Source organism: Scyliorhinus torazame, chromosome 12 (genome assembly GCF_047496885.1).
Source record: "Scyliorhinus torazame isolate Kashiwa2021f chromosome 12, sScyTor2.1, whole genome shotgun sequence".
NCBI lineage: Eukaryota > Metazoa > Chordata > Chondrichthyes > Carcharhiniformes > Scyliorhinidae > Scyliorhinus > Scyliorhinus torazame.
Window position 1 is genome coordinate 108168323 of NC_092718.1, and position 16627 is coordinate 108184949.

Below are 16627 nucleotides of genomic sequence, written 5' to 3' on the forward strand. Positions count from 1 at the left end.
GCACCAGGGAGTCAACATACCATCCTGGAGTCTCAATTGCGTCCACAGAACCGCCTGTCTATTCCCCTTATGATTGAGTCCCCTATCACCAAAGTCCTGCCATTCTTCTTCCTGCCGTCCTGCGCAGCAGAGCAAACCACGGTGCAAGGAATCTGGCTGCTGCTGCACCTTCCTCAACAGTAACCAAAAGGTCTATCTGATTTAGAGGGAGATCGCCGCAGGGGACACCTGTCCTGCCTTCCTACTCTTGATCTGTCTGTTGGTCACCCATTTTCTATCTCCCTCAGTAAGGTATGTTTTTATATCACCCGCCTTCCCAGGATGGTCCCGGGTTTTTTCCCAATTTAATTCTCGCTCTGCTTCAAATTACTTCATGAAGTCTCGCCCCTCCCTCTGTACTCTTTAAGCAAGTCTTGCCCTCTCTCCCCGCTCTTTACTGAAGGCACACCCAACTCTCTGCTCTCTTTACTGAAGTCTCACCCCACTGTCCAGAAGTTACGCCTCTCTCTTCGCACTTTTTGATGATGTCTCGCCCCCTCTCCACACTGATAAATTAAGTCTCACCTCTTACCGTTGTCTTTAATAAGGTTTCGCCCCTCTCTCCGCTCACTTCCTTTTCCCTTTTTAAAAAATAAATTTAGAGTACCCAATTAATTGATTTCCAATTGAGGGGCAATTTAGAATGGCCAACCCATATACCCTGCAAATCTTTGGGTTGTGGGGACGGAACCTACGCAAAACGGGGAGAATGTGCAAACTCCACACGAACAGTGACCCAGTGCTGATATCGAACCTGGGACCTCGGCGCCGTGAGTCAGCAATGCTAACCGCTGCACCAGAGTGCTGCCCCTTTCTGCGCTCTTCAATGCAGTCTCGCCCCTCTCTCTGCGCTCTTTCATAAATTCTTGCCTTCCTCTTTAATGAAGTCTCGCCTCTCTCTCCACGCTCTTTACTGAAGTATTGCCCCTCTCTCGCATTATTAAATGAAGTCTCGCCCTCTCTCCGCGCTCTTTTCTGAAGTCACACCCCTCTCTCCTCACTCTTTAATCTCGTTTCGCTTCTCTCTCCACCCTAATAAATGATGTATCGCGTCATTCCGAGTTCTTTAATAAAGTCTGGCCCCTATCTCAGCACTCTTTAAAGAAGTCTCGCCCCTCTCTCCGCGCTCTTTAATGACGTCCTACATCTCTCTCCACGCTCTTTTTTTTTCTCTTTTGCTAAAATAAATTTAGAGGACCCAATTCATTTTTTTCCAATTATGGGGCAATTTACAGTGGACAAACCACCTACCCTGCACAACTTTGGGTTGTGGGGACGAACCCCACGCAAAACGGGGAGAATGCGCAAACTCCACACGAACAGTGACCCAGGGCCGGGATCGAACCTGGGACCTTGGCGCCGTGAGACAGCAATACTAACCACTGCACCAGCGTGCTGCACCTTTCCGTCCTCTTTAATGAAGCCTCGCCCCTTTCGCTGCGCTCTTTAATGAATTATCGCTTTCTCTGCGCGCTGTTCAATGAAGTCTCACCTCTCTCTCCGCGTTCTTTACTGAAGACTTGCCCCTCTCTCCGCATTATTTAATGAAGTCTCGCCCTCTCTCCGCGCTCTTTTCTGAAGTCACACCCCCCTCTCCTCACACGTTAATGCAGCCTCGCTCCTCTCTCCTCCCTGATAAATGAAGTATTGCCTCTTTCCGTTCTCTTTAACAAAGTCTGGCCCCTGTCTCCGCACTCTTTCATGCATACAGCCCCTGTCTCTGCGCTCTTTGATGAAGTGTCGCCTCTCTCCCCGACCTCTTTGATGAAGTCTCGCATTCTCTCCACTCTGGTTAATGAAGTCTGGCCTCTCGCTCCGCGCTCTTTCAAGCTGGAATGTACTGGTACCCACGAATTGTGACGACTAAGACTATTGGAGATTTTCCAATAGGCATCACTTGCATAAAATGCTGTCTTAAGTGGCTTGTCGTAATTAGTTGTCATCAACACTTGTGTTGTGGTTAACAAATTCTCATAATCTACGACGTCTCATGCCAGTCCGATGGCCTTTGATTTTTCCTCGTGATTTTTTTGTAAGTTCATTAAGAAAGATACCACGCTGCTAAATTTTGGCACAAATTTCAGGTAAATTACTCATGCCCTGAAACCTCAGCAGTGAGGCGTATCGTCACAATTCGTGGATCCATCTGAGCACGTCCAATGTAGTGGCCTAAGAATGTGGCATGAGCTTCCGAAAATTCATTCTCAGACAGATTTGCCACGAATCTAGATTCTTTCAGTCGAGTGAATTAATCTTTAGCTTTTCCAAGTGCAAATTCCATGTCTGCCGTGACACCAACAAAACGTCAATGTACTCTGTGTAGCGCACAATGATTTACGAGAGAGACGAATAGAGATGAAGTCGATGAGGCTTTATTAAGCGTGACTTTTTCCCCGCAGTTCAGCAACAGACTGGAGCTGTGTGGAGAAGCCCAGGTTCTTATACTCCGCCTTCAGGGCGGAGCTAGGGATCAACAGCCAACCAGGACCCGGGATCTGTCAGCCAATAGCATCACGGCGTCACAGTCCCACATGACCCCTAATGCATATTACCACATTCACCCCTTGTTAAAAATGAACCCGGCGGGGTGGTGCTTCGCATGGTGGAAGGGGTTTACAAGGCTGGTCCTGGGAGGAGAAAACATTTTTGGCATGTCCTTCCAATGCCCTACACTTTGCCCTACATTGGGCTATGTACAGGGTTTGTGAACTATTTACAATATTCGTAAGAGGAAAAAGAACATTCTCGTTAAAGTCAACAACATTCTTGTGTTACACCAATGCCACGAGTCGAGCGGGCGGTCTGGTCTTCCTTGTCGATCGCCTCAGCCCCGGTGGTGGTGCAGGTGCTTGTTCCCGCGTTGTCGTCTCCGGGTGCTTTTCGGTGTCTGCTTCTGTTTCACTCCTGGTCGGACGTGGGAGGAGGACCGATCCTCCCGGGAAGGGGGCGGTTGCGGGGTGCGCTGGTGGCAGGGAGGGGGTGATCGGTGTCGGGGGGGGGGGGTGTGCGTGTTGCCGGCGGGCGCCAGGACTCACAGGGAGACCGTGTCCTGTCGGCCGTCGGGGTACGCCACGTAGCCGTACTCCGGGTTCGCGTGGAGGAGATGAACCCTCTCGACCAACGGGTCCGACTTGTGCGCCCGCACATGTTTCCGGAGCAAGATGGGTCCTGGGGCCGCCAGCCAGGTCGGCAGCGATGTTCCGGAGGACTTCCTGGGGAAGACAAGGAGGCGCTCATGATGTGCGTTTGGTTAGTGGTGGTACACAGCAGCGACCGGATGGAGTGGAGAGCGTCCGGGAGGACCTCCTGCCACCGTGTAACTGGGAGATCCCTGGACCGTAGGGCCAGTAGGACGGTCTTCCAGACCGTGCCATTCTCCCTCTCTACTTGCCCGTTCCTCCGGGGTTTGTAGCTGGTCGTCCTGCTCGAGGCTATGCCCTTGCTGAGCAGGAACTGGCGCAGCTTGTCACTCATGAAGGAGGACCCCCTGTCGCTATGGATATATGCGGGCAACCGAACAGCGTGAATATGGTGCCAAGGGCTTTAATAACTGTGGCCGCTGTCATGTCGGGGCAGGGGATGGCGAAAGGGAAACGGGAGTACTCGTCCACCACGTTCAGGAAGTATGTGTTGCGATCGGTGGAGGGGAGGGGCCCTTTGAAATCCAGACTGAGGCGTTCAAAGGGGCGGGAAGCCTTGATCAGGTGCGCTCTATCTGGCCTGAAAAAATGCGGTTTGCACTCAGCGCAGATGTGGCAGTTTCTGGTGACAGTACGGACCTCCTCCACAGAGTAGGGGAGGTTGCGGGACTTTATAAAATGGTAGAACCGAGTGACCCCCGGGTGGCAGAGGTCCTCGTGGAGGGTTTGGAGACGGTCTATTTGTGCGTTGGCACATGTGCCGCGGGATAGGGCATCGGACGGCTCGTTCAGCTTTCCGGGATGGTACAAGATCTCGTAGTTGAAGGTGGAGAGCTCGATCCTCCACATTAAGATCTTGTCATTTTAAATTTTGCCCCGCTGTGCATTATCGAACATGAAAGCTACCGACCGTTGGTCAGTGAGGAGAGTGAATCTCCTGCCGGCCAGGTAATGCCTCCAATGTCGCACAGCTTCCACTATGGCTTGGGCTTCCTTTTCCACTGAGGAGTGGCGGATTTCTGAGGCGTGGAGGGTTCGTGAGAAGAAGGCCACGGGTCTGCCCGCTTGGTTAAGGGTGGCTGCTAGAGCTACATCGGAGGCGTCGCTCTCGACCTGGAAGGGGAGGGACTCATCGATGGCGTGCATCGTGGCCTTTGCGATATCCGCTTTGATGCGGCTGAAGGCCTAGGGAGCCTCTGTCGCCAGGGGGAAGGTAGTAGTCTGTATTAGTGGGCGGGCCTTGTCTGCATACTGGGGGACCCACTGGGCGTAATATGAAAAAAACCCAGGCAGCGTTTCAGGGCTTTGGAGCAGTGGGGAAGGGGACATTCCATAAGGGGGCGCATGCGTTCGGGGTCGGGGCCTATTATCCCATTGCGCACTACGTATCCCAGGATGGCCAGCCGGTCTGTGCTAAACACGCACTTGTCCTCGTTGTATGTGAGGTTCAAGGCGTTTGCGGTTTGGAGGAATTTTTGTAGGTTGGCGTCGTGGTCCTGCTGATCGTGGCCGCGGATGGTTACGTGTCGAGATACGGGAACGTGGCCTGTAACCCGTGTTGATTAACCATTCGGTCCATCTCCCGTTGGAAGACCAAGACCCCGTTTGTGACGCCAAATGTGACCCTTAGGAAGTGGTATAGTCGCCCATCTGCCTCGAAGGCTGTGTACTTGCGGTCACTTGGGCGGATGGGGAGCTGGTGATAGGCGGACTTAAGGTCCACGGTGGAGAAAACCTTATATTGGGCAATCCGATTTACCATGTCGGATATGCGGAGGAGAGGGTACGCATCTAGCTGTGTGTACCTGTTGATGGTCTGGCTATAGTCTATGACCATCCTTTGCTTCTCCCCGGTCTTTACTACTACCACCTGTGCTCTCCAGGGACTATTGCTGGCCTGGATTATGCCTTCGTTCAGCAACCGCTGGACTTCGGACCGGATAAATGTCCGGTCCTGGGCGCTGTACTGCCTGCTCCTTGTGGCGACGGGTTTGCAATCCGTGGTGAGGTTTTCAAACAAGGATGGCAGTTCAACTTTGAGGGTTGCGAGGCCGCAGATAGTGAGTGGGGGTATTGGGCCGCCGAATTGAAACGGTAGGCTCTGCAGGTTGCACTGGAAATCTAATCCCAGTAATGTGGGCGCGCAGAGTTGGAGAAGGTCGTAGAGCCTGTAGTTTTTAAACTCCCTTCCTTGCACCGTTAGGGTCACTATGCAGAACCCTTTGATCTCTACGGAGTGGGATCCTGCAGCTAGGGAAATCTTTTGCGCACTGGGACGGATGGTTAAAAAACAGCGTCTTACTGTGTCGGGGTGGATGAAGCTTTCGGTGCTCCCGGAGTCGATCAGGCACAGTGTCTCGTGTCCGTTGATCAGCACCGTTGTTGTCGTCGTCTGGAGCGTCCGGGGCTGTGCTTGATCCAGCATCACCGAGGCCGGAAGTGGTCGTAGTGTCTCAGCGTCTTCTTCGGACCCCGTGGAGCCGTCGATGCTGGGGTCCATTGTTGACATCCAAGATGGCGGCGTCCATGAATCGCACGCAGCCGGGGGTGGACAAAATGGCCGCCCCCAAGGATCGCACGTGGTCGGGGGTGGACATAATGGCCGCCTCCATGCATCGCACATGGCTGGGGGTCACAAGATGGCGGCGCCCATCCTCCCCTCGTGGTGGCCGGGACCCAAAATGGCGGCGCCCGCGGGTCGCACCTGGGGCGCTGGGGTGGGGGGGGGGGGGGGGTTGGGGGAGCAATTGAGATGCGCTGGATTCTTTCTTCTCCGGGGACAGCGGCGACCCCCCGGGACCGGCACACAGCCACGAAATGGCTCTTTTTGCCGCAGCTCTTGCAAATCGCTGCGCGGGCCGGGCAGCGCTGCCGGGGGTGTTTCGCCTGCCCGCAGAAATAGCAGCGGGCCCCCCCGGGATGATCTGGCGTCTTAACCGCGCAAGCCTGTGAGGGATGGGGGGTTTTGTCGTGACGGGGGTCCACGGAACCCAAAGGGCTGCCGCGCGGTCGGGGCCGTAGGCGCGGGCGTTTTGCGAGGCCACATCTAGGGAAGCTGCGATGGCCCGTGCCTCTGAGAGTCCTAGCGACTCTTTTTCTAAAAGTCTTTGGCGGATTTAAGGAGAGTTCATACCTGCCACAAACGCATTGCGAATTAACATGTCCATGTGTTCAGTCGCGTTTACCGGCGGGCAGCCGCAGCCCCGTCCCAAAATTAGCAGCGCGGCGTAGAACTCCTCTAGCGATTCTCCGGGACTTTGCCATCTCGTTGCGAGTTGGTAGCGTACGTAGACCTGGTTCACTGGGCGAACGTAGACGCTCTTTAGTGCTGCTAGCGCCGTCGGGAAATCCTCTGCGTCTTCTATGAGAGGGTAAATTTCCGGGCGTACCCTTGAGTGCAGGACTGTAGTTTCTGGTCTTCTGTGATCCGGCCGGGGGCCGTTCGGAGGTAGCCTTCGAAACAAGCCTGCCAGTGTTTAAAAACTGCTGCTGAGTTCACTGCGTGGGGGCTGATCCGCAGGCATTCCGGGGCGATCCTGAGCTCCATAGTACTTTAAGCACGCTTCATAAATTGTAGTGCACAATGACTTACGAGAGAGACGAATAGAGATGAAGTCGATGAGGCTTTATTAAGCGTGACTTGTTCCCCGCAGTTCAGCAACAGACTGGAGCTGCGGGGAGGAGCCCAGGTTCCTATACTCCGCCTTCAGGGCGGAGCTAGGGATCAACAGCCAACCAGGACCCGGGATCTGTCAGCCAATAGCATCACGGCTTCACAGTCCCACATGACCCCGAATGCATACTACCACACTCTGCAAATTATTTAGTCCTGAGATAATCGTTCTGGTTAATCCTTGGCCTGATGCGAGTGCATTTTTCACTCGAATGGCATGACCATAAATTGAGACAGACTATTTTCTGGTCCAAGATTCAGAACTTTATTTTCCCTTCCGATCAATTTACTTGACAATATATTTTCTGTCCGTGAGGTTTGGAAATAAACCGTGCTTTTCCCACCTTTTCAATGCAGCCTTCGAAACGCGGAATGATACGAAACTGACATTCCTAATTGTATTAATCTTTCTATAGTCCACAACAATCGTTGTGATGCATCCGGTTCAGGTAAAATGGCGCTGGGTGAGCACCCATTGCTGCACCTCCTTTGGATCATATCACGTTGAAGCATGTTGTTGGTCTCCATTTGTGCTTGTGCTAACATTAGTGGAATTAACCATTATGTGTGTATTTAAAAGGAAAATGATTTCCAATTTGTACAGCCTGGTAGAATTTTCGTATGTCCCAAATTATTATGATACACCACACATTGTGACTATCAAAATTATTTCAGATCATTTACATTTTCCTCCGGAAGGTATCTCAATAAGTTAGCCAATTATTGGATGCTTTCCCATTGTCGAATTGAATTTAAGAAATGTCAAATTCAGAATTAGCTGGATTTATCTCTTGTCCTTGAGTTACAACCACGAATACTTCCACCTTCTTTCTTTCTGAATCAAAAAAATATTTTGAGCACATCAGTGTGAAACACTCTATGAGTCCTCCTTCTCTCTGTTTTTCGAAAGAAATAAATCACCTCACCCAGTTTCTTTCCAATTTGATACGGCCCACTAAATCTTGCTTTTGATGGTTCCACAAACATTTGCAACAATACAAAAACTTTCTCCCTGCTCACAAAATTATGAATTTTTGGTTTCTTATCCATTTGTTTCTTTTTCAGGGGCTTTGACATTTTAACATGTTGTCGAGACAACTCTCCAGCCCTTGTTAATCTCTCCCTAACGTTTGACACATAATAATACGCTTTATTGTCAGAATTCGGCTTACATAAACACTGCAATTAAATTACTGTGAAAAGGCCCTAGTCGCCACATTCCGGCGCCTGTCCAGTACACAGAGGGAGAATTCAGAATGTCCAAATTACTTAACAGCACGTCCTTCGCTGGAAGAAACTGGAGCGCTCGGAGGAACTTCATGGAGACATTGCGAAAATGTACAGATTCCGCACATACAGTAACCCAAGCCGGGAATCGAACCTTGTACCTTGGGGCTGTGAAGCAATAATTCTAGCGACTGTGCTGCAGTGCTGACAATCTGCCAGCTGATTCACATCATCATAAATTGAAATAGTCCGCTTACATCATGACGAAAAATAAATTCAAATTGATTAAATTTTGTTGATTCATTAAGTTCAATCCGTATTGAAAATAGTACAACTCGAATTATTTCATCCCTATCCTTTGGACAATCCTAACTCCAGTTTTAATGTCACCTTTCGAATAACCCGAGCCACTCTGGATGATAATCGATGATTCAAGTTGCTTTATGCCTAAGCTGTGCACAACTTCGTTGAATACCTTCGACAGAAAATTAAATCACTGATCCGACTGCATTTAGTTTGGTAGTCCAGACGCCATAAGCAGATGTGGCTAGCTCCTCTGCAACTCTCTTGCATGTATCGTTCCTCCATGGACTTGCCTCCGGAAATATAGTAGGCAGATCCATTTTGTTCAATACAAACAGTTTCGAAGTTTTGTATTTTGGCAGGCGTACAACAATATACTACCGCCGTAAATGTTTCCACAAATGTGGTCATTGGAATTAAAAGCGCAGTTTTGATGACTGCCGGAGGTTTGCCTGTTACCTGATAGGTGTGACATGTATGGCAAAATTCCTTTATGATCATACGCAGTCCAGGCAAATAAAAATGTCTCTGCCCTTTTCCTCTGGTATTCTTCAACTCGAAACGACCACAAGTGAAACCTCATGCTCTACCCCCAAAACCTCCTTTCTACAAATGTCTCCATTTGCTCATCCAGACATTATATACAATGTAATAACATTCCTGTATACACACAGCTGCAATTTTCACATATGCATCATGCTTTATAACTGTTTTATAACTGATATTTTTGTTGTTTTCAATCAACTTGCTAGAACTAAAGGCACCTGCGTCATTCAACAACTGTTCTTGTTATTTGGTACCAATCATAGAACATCGAACATACAGCGCAGAAGGAGGGCATTCGGCCCATCGTGTCTGCATCGACCCACTTAAGCCCTCACTTCCACCCTATCTCCGTAAACCAATATCGTTTTTGGTCACTAAGGGCAATTTATCATGGTCAATCCACCTAACCTGCACGTCTTTGGACTGTGGGAGGAAACCGGAGCTCCCGGAGGAAAGCCACACAGACACGAGGAAAATGTGCAGACTCCGCACAGACAGTCACCCAGCGGGGAATCGAACCTGGGACCCTGGCATTATGAAGCCACAGTGCGATCCACTTGTGCTACCGCGACCAGATCAAACATGTTTCCGAAGAATTCATCCAGACCTGTTTTCGGTCTGCACTAACTGTCTGATCAAACATAGTTTCTGACAATTGAAACCCAGCCTCCCTATCGGCAGTCCGCACATTCTCTTCCCCCCATCTTAACCTATGGCCTTGTGATCAGGTTACCACACAATCGGAGAACATGCTAGATATACTTCTTGAAAATCTCCGTTGTTTGACTTTTCATTTCCTTTTCAACCACAGTACACTACAGATCAACCTGTAATCCAGCTATATCATTACTGAGGATAAAATGCACGCCTGAAAAAAACCATTATACTTAGTTCCATTTCAAAACTTTGAATCGGACCCTTTACTCTTACATTATGGTGGCACACTAGTGCTATCACCATTAATCAAACATTTTCCAACTTTTTCCGTAAATGTTCCTTCCACAACACATAGCTATGCATCTTTCACCATTCAAGATAGACATGCTCCTGCATTCCACAACATATCAAAATCCTGTCCACCTCCACTTGTACACATGAGCAAACCTAACTCTCACAAATAAAATCGTAAATAATTTCAGATACCAGCTTATCCACCTACTTCTCCTATGGCTGTTCACACTGTTGCATCTGTTACTGTGTTGGCTTATCTTATTTTATCTTAAATAATATACTGTGCTGGCTTATCTTATTTTACCTAGTCTGCCTTCTCTATACGTTCCTTAAGCCACTTCAACTGCGACTTCACGTGTCCATCTTTACTGCAATTACGTTTTTATCATCCCTCTGAGGCGAACTCTGCATAACATCAGCAATTACACCTCCTCTGCATTGAACACCTGTGAATTTCTCGTTTACCCAGCTTATACCCTTTGTAGATTGAAATTGACGTCGAACACTAAACCTAGCTTCACGAATCATGACGTTTCTTCGTCATGTACTGCCATCTTTACGCTTTCCTCAACCATATGAGTTCCCACTGCTGCTGGTGGTGAATCTTGAAATTCCGCAACACATTAAGTCGTTGTTCTAGCGGTGCCTGTTCCTGAAATTCAATGTTTTCTCTCTCTTTCCTAAGCTTGTGTCATTGATAATCCCTGTCTCTTTTCCCGTTTCTATTTCCGTTACCAATCTCTCCCTCGATCTTCCTTTGCTATTCTCTCCATTCCAATTCAATCGCATTCCTTCCATTTCAGTGGTATTCTTCTCCCATTTCCCTACTCAATTCCATGTTAATTTCTTTCGTTTTTTTTTACAGATTTTCCAATCGATTCATGCGTAATTAAATTCTAGCTAATTCTAATGCCAGGCTGTGTTATTGGCAAGTTCAAACATTGGGATAAGTCTTGTATTTTCTCTGTCTTCTTCGGCAAGGTTAAGTGCAGTTTATTTGTCTGACACAAATGCTGCACTTTAGACTCCTCGCTTAACTTATCCCGAGTAATTTCTTCCACACCTAGGTAGTCTTTTCTAACTGAAATATCTATCTACAGTCGCACACTATGAAATGTTCTCTTCCGGAAATAATGCAACAGTTCCACACACACTCACCGACTTTAACGTCAACAAGCCCAAGCCACAGAGGGAATTATCTGGAAGAATCCTTGCAACGAGGCCACAACTGTGTTACGGACGGCAGATCAGATCCCAAGAATGGCAAAGGAATTAGATCAACACCTCGAAGTTAATCTCATTATAAGGTTGTGCGGGAAGACCTTTTCTCTCCAGGAGTGATGGCATGACAGTTGAGGCTTGGTGACTTTTACGAACAGATATGTTTTACAACGAAAGAAAGCCAATATTTAATCTTTTAAGCTTCAAGACTAAGAGGAAAAGCTTACATGTAATTCTCAACACGATTTCTCGGTAAACAGCCCATACACGAACATACAGCTCTCAATTCCACTTACGCACGTCGGCAGAAATGACACGCGCATTACAAATCACATGTTTGCTGTTAATGAAGCTCCTTCAGACTCTGGCGGATGTCTGCCTCTGTGGCAGTTTTCAGAAGTTTACCTGATCTTCCTTCAAATCTATCTGTTCCAATGTTCTCAAAGTATTTAGCATTTTCGCAGAACCACACACAGCCCTTCATAAGACCATAAGACATCGGAGCAGAAAGAGGTCATTCGGCGCATCGAGTCTGCGCAGCTATTCCATCATGGCTGATACTTTTCTCCATCCCATTCTCCTGCCTTCTCCCCATAACCCCTGATCCACGTATTAATCAAGAACCCATTTATTCCTGTCTTAAAGACACTCAGTGATATGGGGTCCAACAGCCTTCCGTGGCAAAAGTTCCACAGATTCACCACACTCTGACGGAAGAAATTCATCCTCACCTCTGTTTTGAAGGATCGTCCATTTAGTTTGAGATTGTGTCATCTGGTTCTAGTTTTTCCGACAATGAAAACATCCTTTCCACGTCCACTCTATCCAAGCCTCGCAGTATCCTGTAATTTTCAATAAGATCTCCCATCATTCTTCCAAACTCCAACGAGTACAGACCCAGAGTCCTCTCCGTTCTTCATACGATAGGCTCTTCGTTCTAAGGATCATTCTTGTGAACCTCCTCGGGGCCCTTTTCAAGGCCAGCACATCCGTCCTTTGATACAGGCCCTATTCTGACATTAACATTAAGAGAATCCTGAACAAGGACTCCCAAGTCCCCTTGAGCTTCTGATTTCAGAAGCATTTCCCCATTTAGAAATTAGTCTATTCATCCTTCCAAAGCGCATAGCCACACACTTTCCCACATTGTGTTACATCTGCCACTACTTCTTCCACTCTCTGAGCCTGTCCAAGTCATTCTGCAGCCCCCTTGCTTGCCCATATTAACTTTCCCTGTACAGATTTCTGTGTCACCTGCGAACTTAGCAACAGTGTCTTAAGTACCCTCTTCGACATCTTTTATGCATATTGTGAAAAGTTGTGGTCCCACCACAGACCCCTGAGGCACACCACTGATCACCGTCTACCGTCCTGAAAACGAACCCTGTATTTTCACCTTCTGCCTTCTGCCAGTCAGGAAAACTTCTATCCATGCCAGAATCTTAGCTTTAACACCATGGACTTTTAACTTATTTAACAGTCTCCTATGTGGCACCTTATCAAAGGCCTTCTGTAAATCAAAATTAATCACGTCCACTGGTTCTCCTTTGTGTAACTTCCTTGTTACCTCCTCGTATAACTCTAACAGGTTTCTCAGACATGTCGTCCCCTTGACGAAGCCATGCTGATTCAGTCCTATTTTTCCACGTACTTCCAAGTGTTCCGCGATCTCATCTTTAATAATGGACACTAAAATCATACCAATGACCGAAGTCAGTCCAACCGTCCTTCAGTATCCCGTCTTTTGCCTGCCTCCCTTCTTGAACAGCTGTGTTGCATTAGTCACTTTGCAGTCCCCTTCGATCCTTCCTGCCTCCAATGATTCCTGGAAGATCACCACCAATATCTCCATAATCTCATCAGCTATCTCTTCCGGAACCCTGGGTTGTAGCCCATTCGGTCGAGGTCATTTATCCAACTTCAGACCTTTCAGTTTCCCCAGAACCTTCTCCTTATTCATGGTCAGTACAGTCACCTCTGCCCACTGATTCTCCTGGAGGTCTGGTATCCCACTGGTCTCTTCCACCGTGATTTCTGATGCAAAGTAACTACTCTGTTCCTCTGCCATATCATAGAATTTACAGTGCAGAAGGAGGCCATTCGGCCCATCGGGTCTGCACCGGCTCTTGGAAAGAGCACCCTACCCAAGGTCCACACCTCCACCCTAGCCCCATAACCCAGTAACCCCACCCAACACACTATGGGCAATTTTGGACACTAAGGGCAATTTATCATGGCCAATCCACCTAACCTGCACATCTTTGGACTGTGGGAGGAAACCGGAGCACCCGGAGGAAACCCACGCACACACGGGGAGGATGTGCAGACTCCGCACAGACAGTGACCCAAGCCGGAATCGAACCTGGGACCCTGGAGCTGTGAAGCAATTGTGATATCCGCAATGCTACCGTGCTGCCCGGTATCTTTGTTTCCTATTATTGCTTCTCCCACCACATTCTCCAGTGGTCCAATGTCTATTTTTGCCTGCTATTTCTTTGTTTGAAGGAAACATTTCTTCCTATCTTCTTTTCTATATTACTAGCAAGCTTGCACTCATATTTGATCGTCTCCCTTTGCTTGCTTTTTTGTTGTCCTCTGCTCGCTTTTAATGGCTTACCAGTCCTCTGGTTTTCCACTGATCTTCGTCACTTTGTATTATTTTTCTTTTTTTTTTAATGCTGTCCTTTTCTTCCCTCAGTTCCTCTTCCATTTCTTTGTTTCCTATTATCACTTCTCCCACTACATTCTCCAGTGGCCCAATGTCTATTTTGCCTCTCTCTTTACCTATTTTTAAAGACAAAATCTCTTCCTACTTCTCTTTTTTATCACGAGCTAGCTTGCACTCATATTTGATCTTCTGCCCCTTATTGCTTTTTTATTTGTTCTCTGCTCGATTTTAACAGCTTACCAATCCTCTGGCTTCCCACTAATCCTCACCACTTTGTATGCCTTTTGTTTATCTTTTATGCTTTCCTTGACTTCCCTAGTCAGCCACAGATGCCATGTGCTCCCCTGAGCATGTTTTCCCCTCCTTGTGATGAATTTCTAGTCTGCCTCCCGAATAATGCCCCCAAACTCCTGCCATTGTTGTTCCACTGTCTTCCCCGCTCGGCTCACTTTCCAACTAACTCTGGTCAGCTCTTCCCTCGTGCCTTTGTAGTTATGCAAATTTAATTGTCATACCGTTACATCTGATTTCAAACTCTCCCTCTCAAACTACATGGAAAATTCGATCATGTTTTTGTCACTGCTCCCTCAGGGTTCCTTCACATTAAGATCCATATTCAAGTCTGCCTCATCGCCAATCACCACATCCAGAATTGCCTGTTCCCTAGTGGGCTCTGTCACAAGCTGCTGCAAAAACAAACCTCTTAGACGTTTCACAAATTCCTTTTCTTGGGATCCACTACAACCGTAATTTTCCCAGTCAATCTGCATACTGAAGGTATCCCCTTTTTTACATGCCTTTTCTATCTCCTGATTTATTTTCTGTCCCACATCCTGACTACCGCCAGGGGGGCTTCACATTATTCCAATCATGGTCCTTTGCGATTTCTGAACTGTCCCCACAGAGACTCTATGCCTCCTGATCCTATATCGTTCCTTGCTATCGAGTTAACTTCATTCCTGATTAACAATGCGACCCCGCCCCCTTTTCCCATTTGTCTGTCCTTTCTATTGGACACATATGCTTGAATATTCGGATTCCAGCGCTGATCCCCTGACAGCCACATCTCTGTGATTCCCACAACATCGGATCGGATTATTTCAATGTGCGCAACAAGCTCATTTACCTTGTTCTGTATAATTTGCGCATTTAGGTCCTACAACTCAGTCCTGCATTGACCATTGCATTCTCAGACTTGTCCCCTCTTTTCATCTGCCAGAAGGTTATGTTGGTGTCTTATCTTTGTTCTCTTTTTCCCTTCAATTCTGACACATTCTAATCGAATGCTACGGTCTCCCGCCCCACCGCGCATCCCTGCCGTACTAGTCAAAAATGGTTCTGTCCAGATGCATCCAGACATGGGCTCATCATCACTGTCCGAATTTCCATTACCGTATCAAGTTCACACAAAAGAAATATAGTGCAATTAATATGTAACTAATTTCCAAACAACGAACAGAAGACGCCATCAGACTGCGTAATGGGCTCATTTACCGGCGGAAAATGTACCAATAAATGATCGCCCTGGCTGAGCAAGAGAATCATTTTTATTCCCGTTGATAAGTTTACGTCTGAGTGGTACAATGTAACCCAGGCATGGTATGGAGAGAGTTCTGACTCCGTGCAAGCAGTTTTACATTCAGTCTTTCACCGCAACTTTCCCACTACTTTTGCGATCCTATTTACTCACATTTCTCCCATTCATCACACATAATGAAGTGCACCAGATAGACTAGGTTTTGTCGACGTATGTGTAATAAGAATTCGATTGTAAATGTTACAAAGATTTAAGAAGTATTTGGGTAAGGAAAGTAAGATTTCAGAGCAAGTGACAATTAAGAAGGAGGAAAGCCATGACTTTAGCGGTGAATACTTTGATGAACTTCTCGAACTGCTCAAATTGAAGGGTCACTTTTTTCAGTACGGCTTGTTAAGTTGTGTAGAAATGTTTCCGTTTTCTCATCGCATAACGTATGAATGTTAATTGTTCCAGAGTCTGCAATGTCGACAAAACATATATGTTCCCCCGCCTGGATTTGTTGACTTCGTTTATTTGATCTGTGTTTGAACAGTTCAGATAATTCATAGGCTAAAGCAATTTGATCTTGAACGTAGAATATTATGCCAGCCAAGCGGTAGATAAAATAATTTGCAATAGTGTCATGTACGAGCACCTTTAAGAAATGTGTCATAATTTGCAATAGTGTCATGTACGAGTACCTTTAAGAAATGGGTGTTTATAAATGGGTGTGTATAAAAATATATGTAGTGAGAGTACCTTTAAGAAATGGCTGTTTATTACCGCAGTGATGCCAGAGAGTGGGTGGAGCTGGGCTGTCTGTCAGCGTTTCAATTTCGTTTTAGGTTGTTTGCTGCACGGTGTTTTTTAGTTTCGTTTTCAGAGCTGGATAGCTGCAGTCACAGCCAGAAGGGGTATTCGTCTCTCGCTCTGTATTCTAAAGAACGTAAATCGATCCGTTGGTGATTTAAAACTAATAACTGCTCATTGTCGTAACTTTAACGTGATGTGCTTCTGTCTAAAGGTTTTGTTTTAAGTCTTCTGGAGGTTAAAATGACAGCTTAAGGATTACGTTGTTTGTATTCTTTGGGAGTTGTATTTGAGTTACTGTTTGCCAAGGTGTTCACTGTATGTGTTCAAATGGGTAACTTGTATTCATAGAAATAATATTGTTTTGCTTTAAAAACTACTTTTCCATTTGAGCTGTACCAAATCTGTAGAGTGGGCCGTGCGCTCCCCATACTACAAGCTATTAAAAGTTGTGGATCAGGTCAACACCATGATACACTGTGGGGTTCTCTAAACCAGGTCCATAACGAATTGGGAGCTCAAGGGCGATA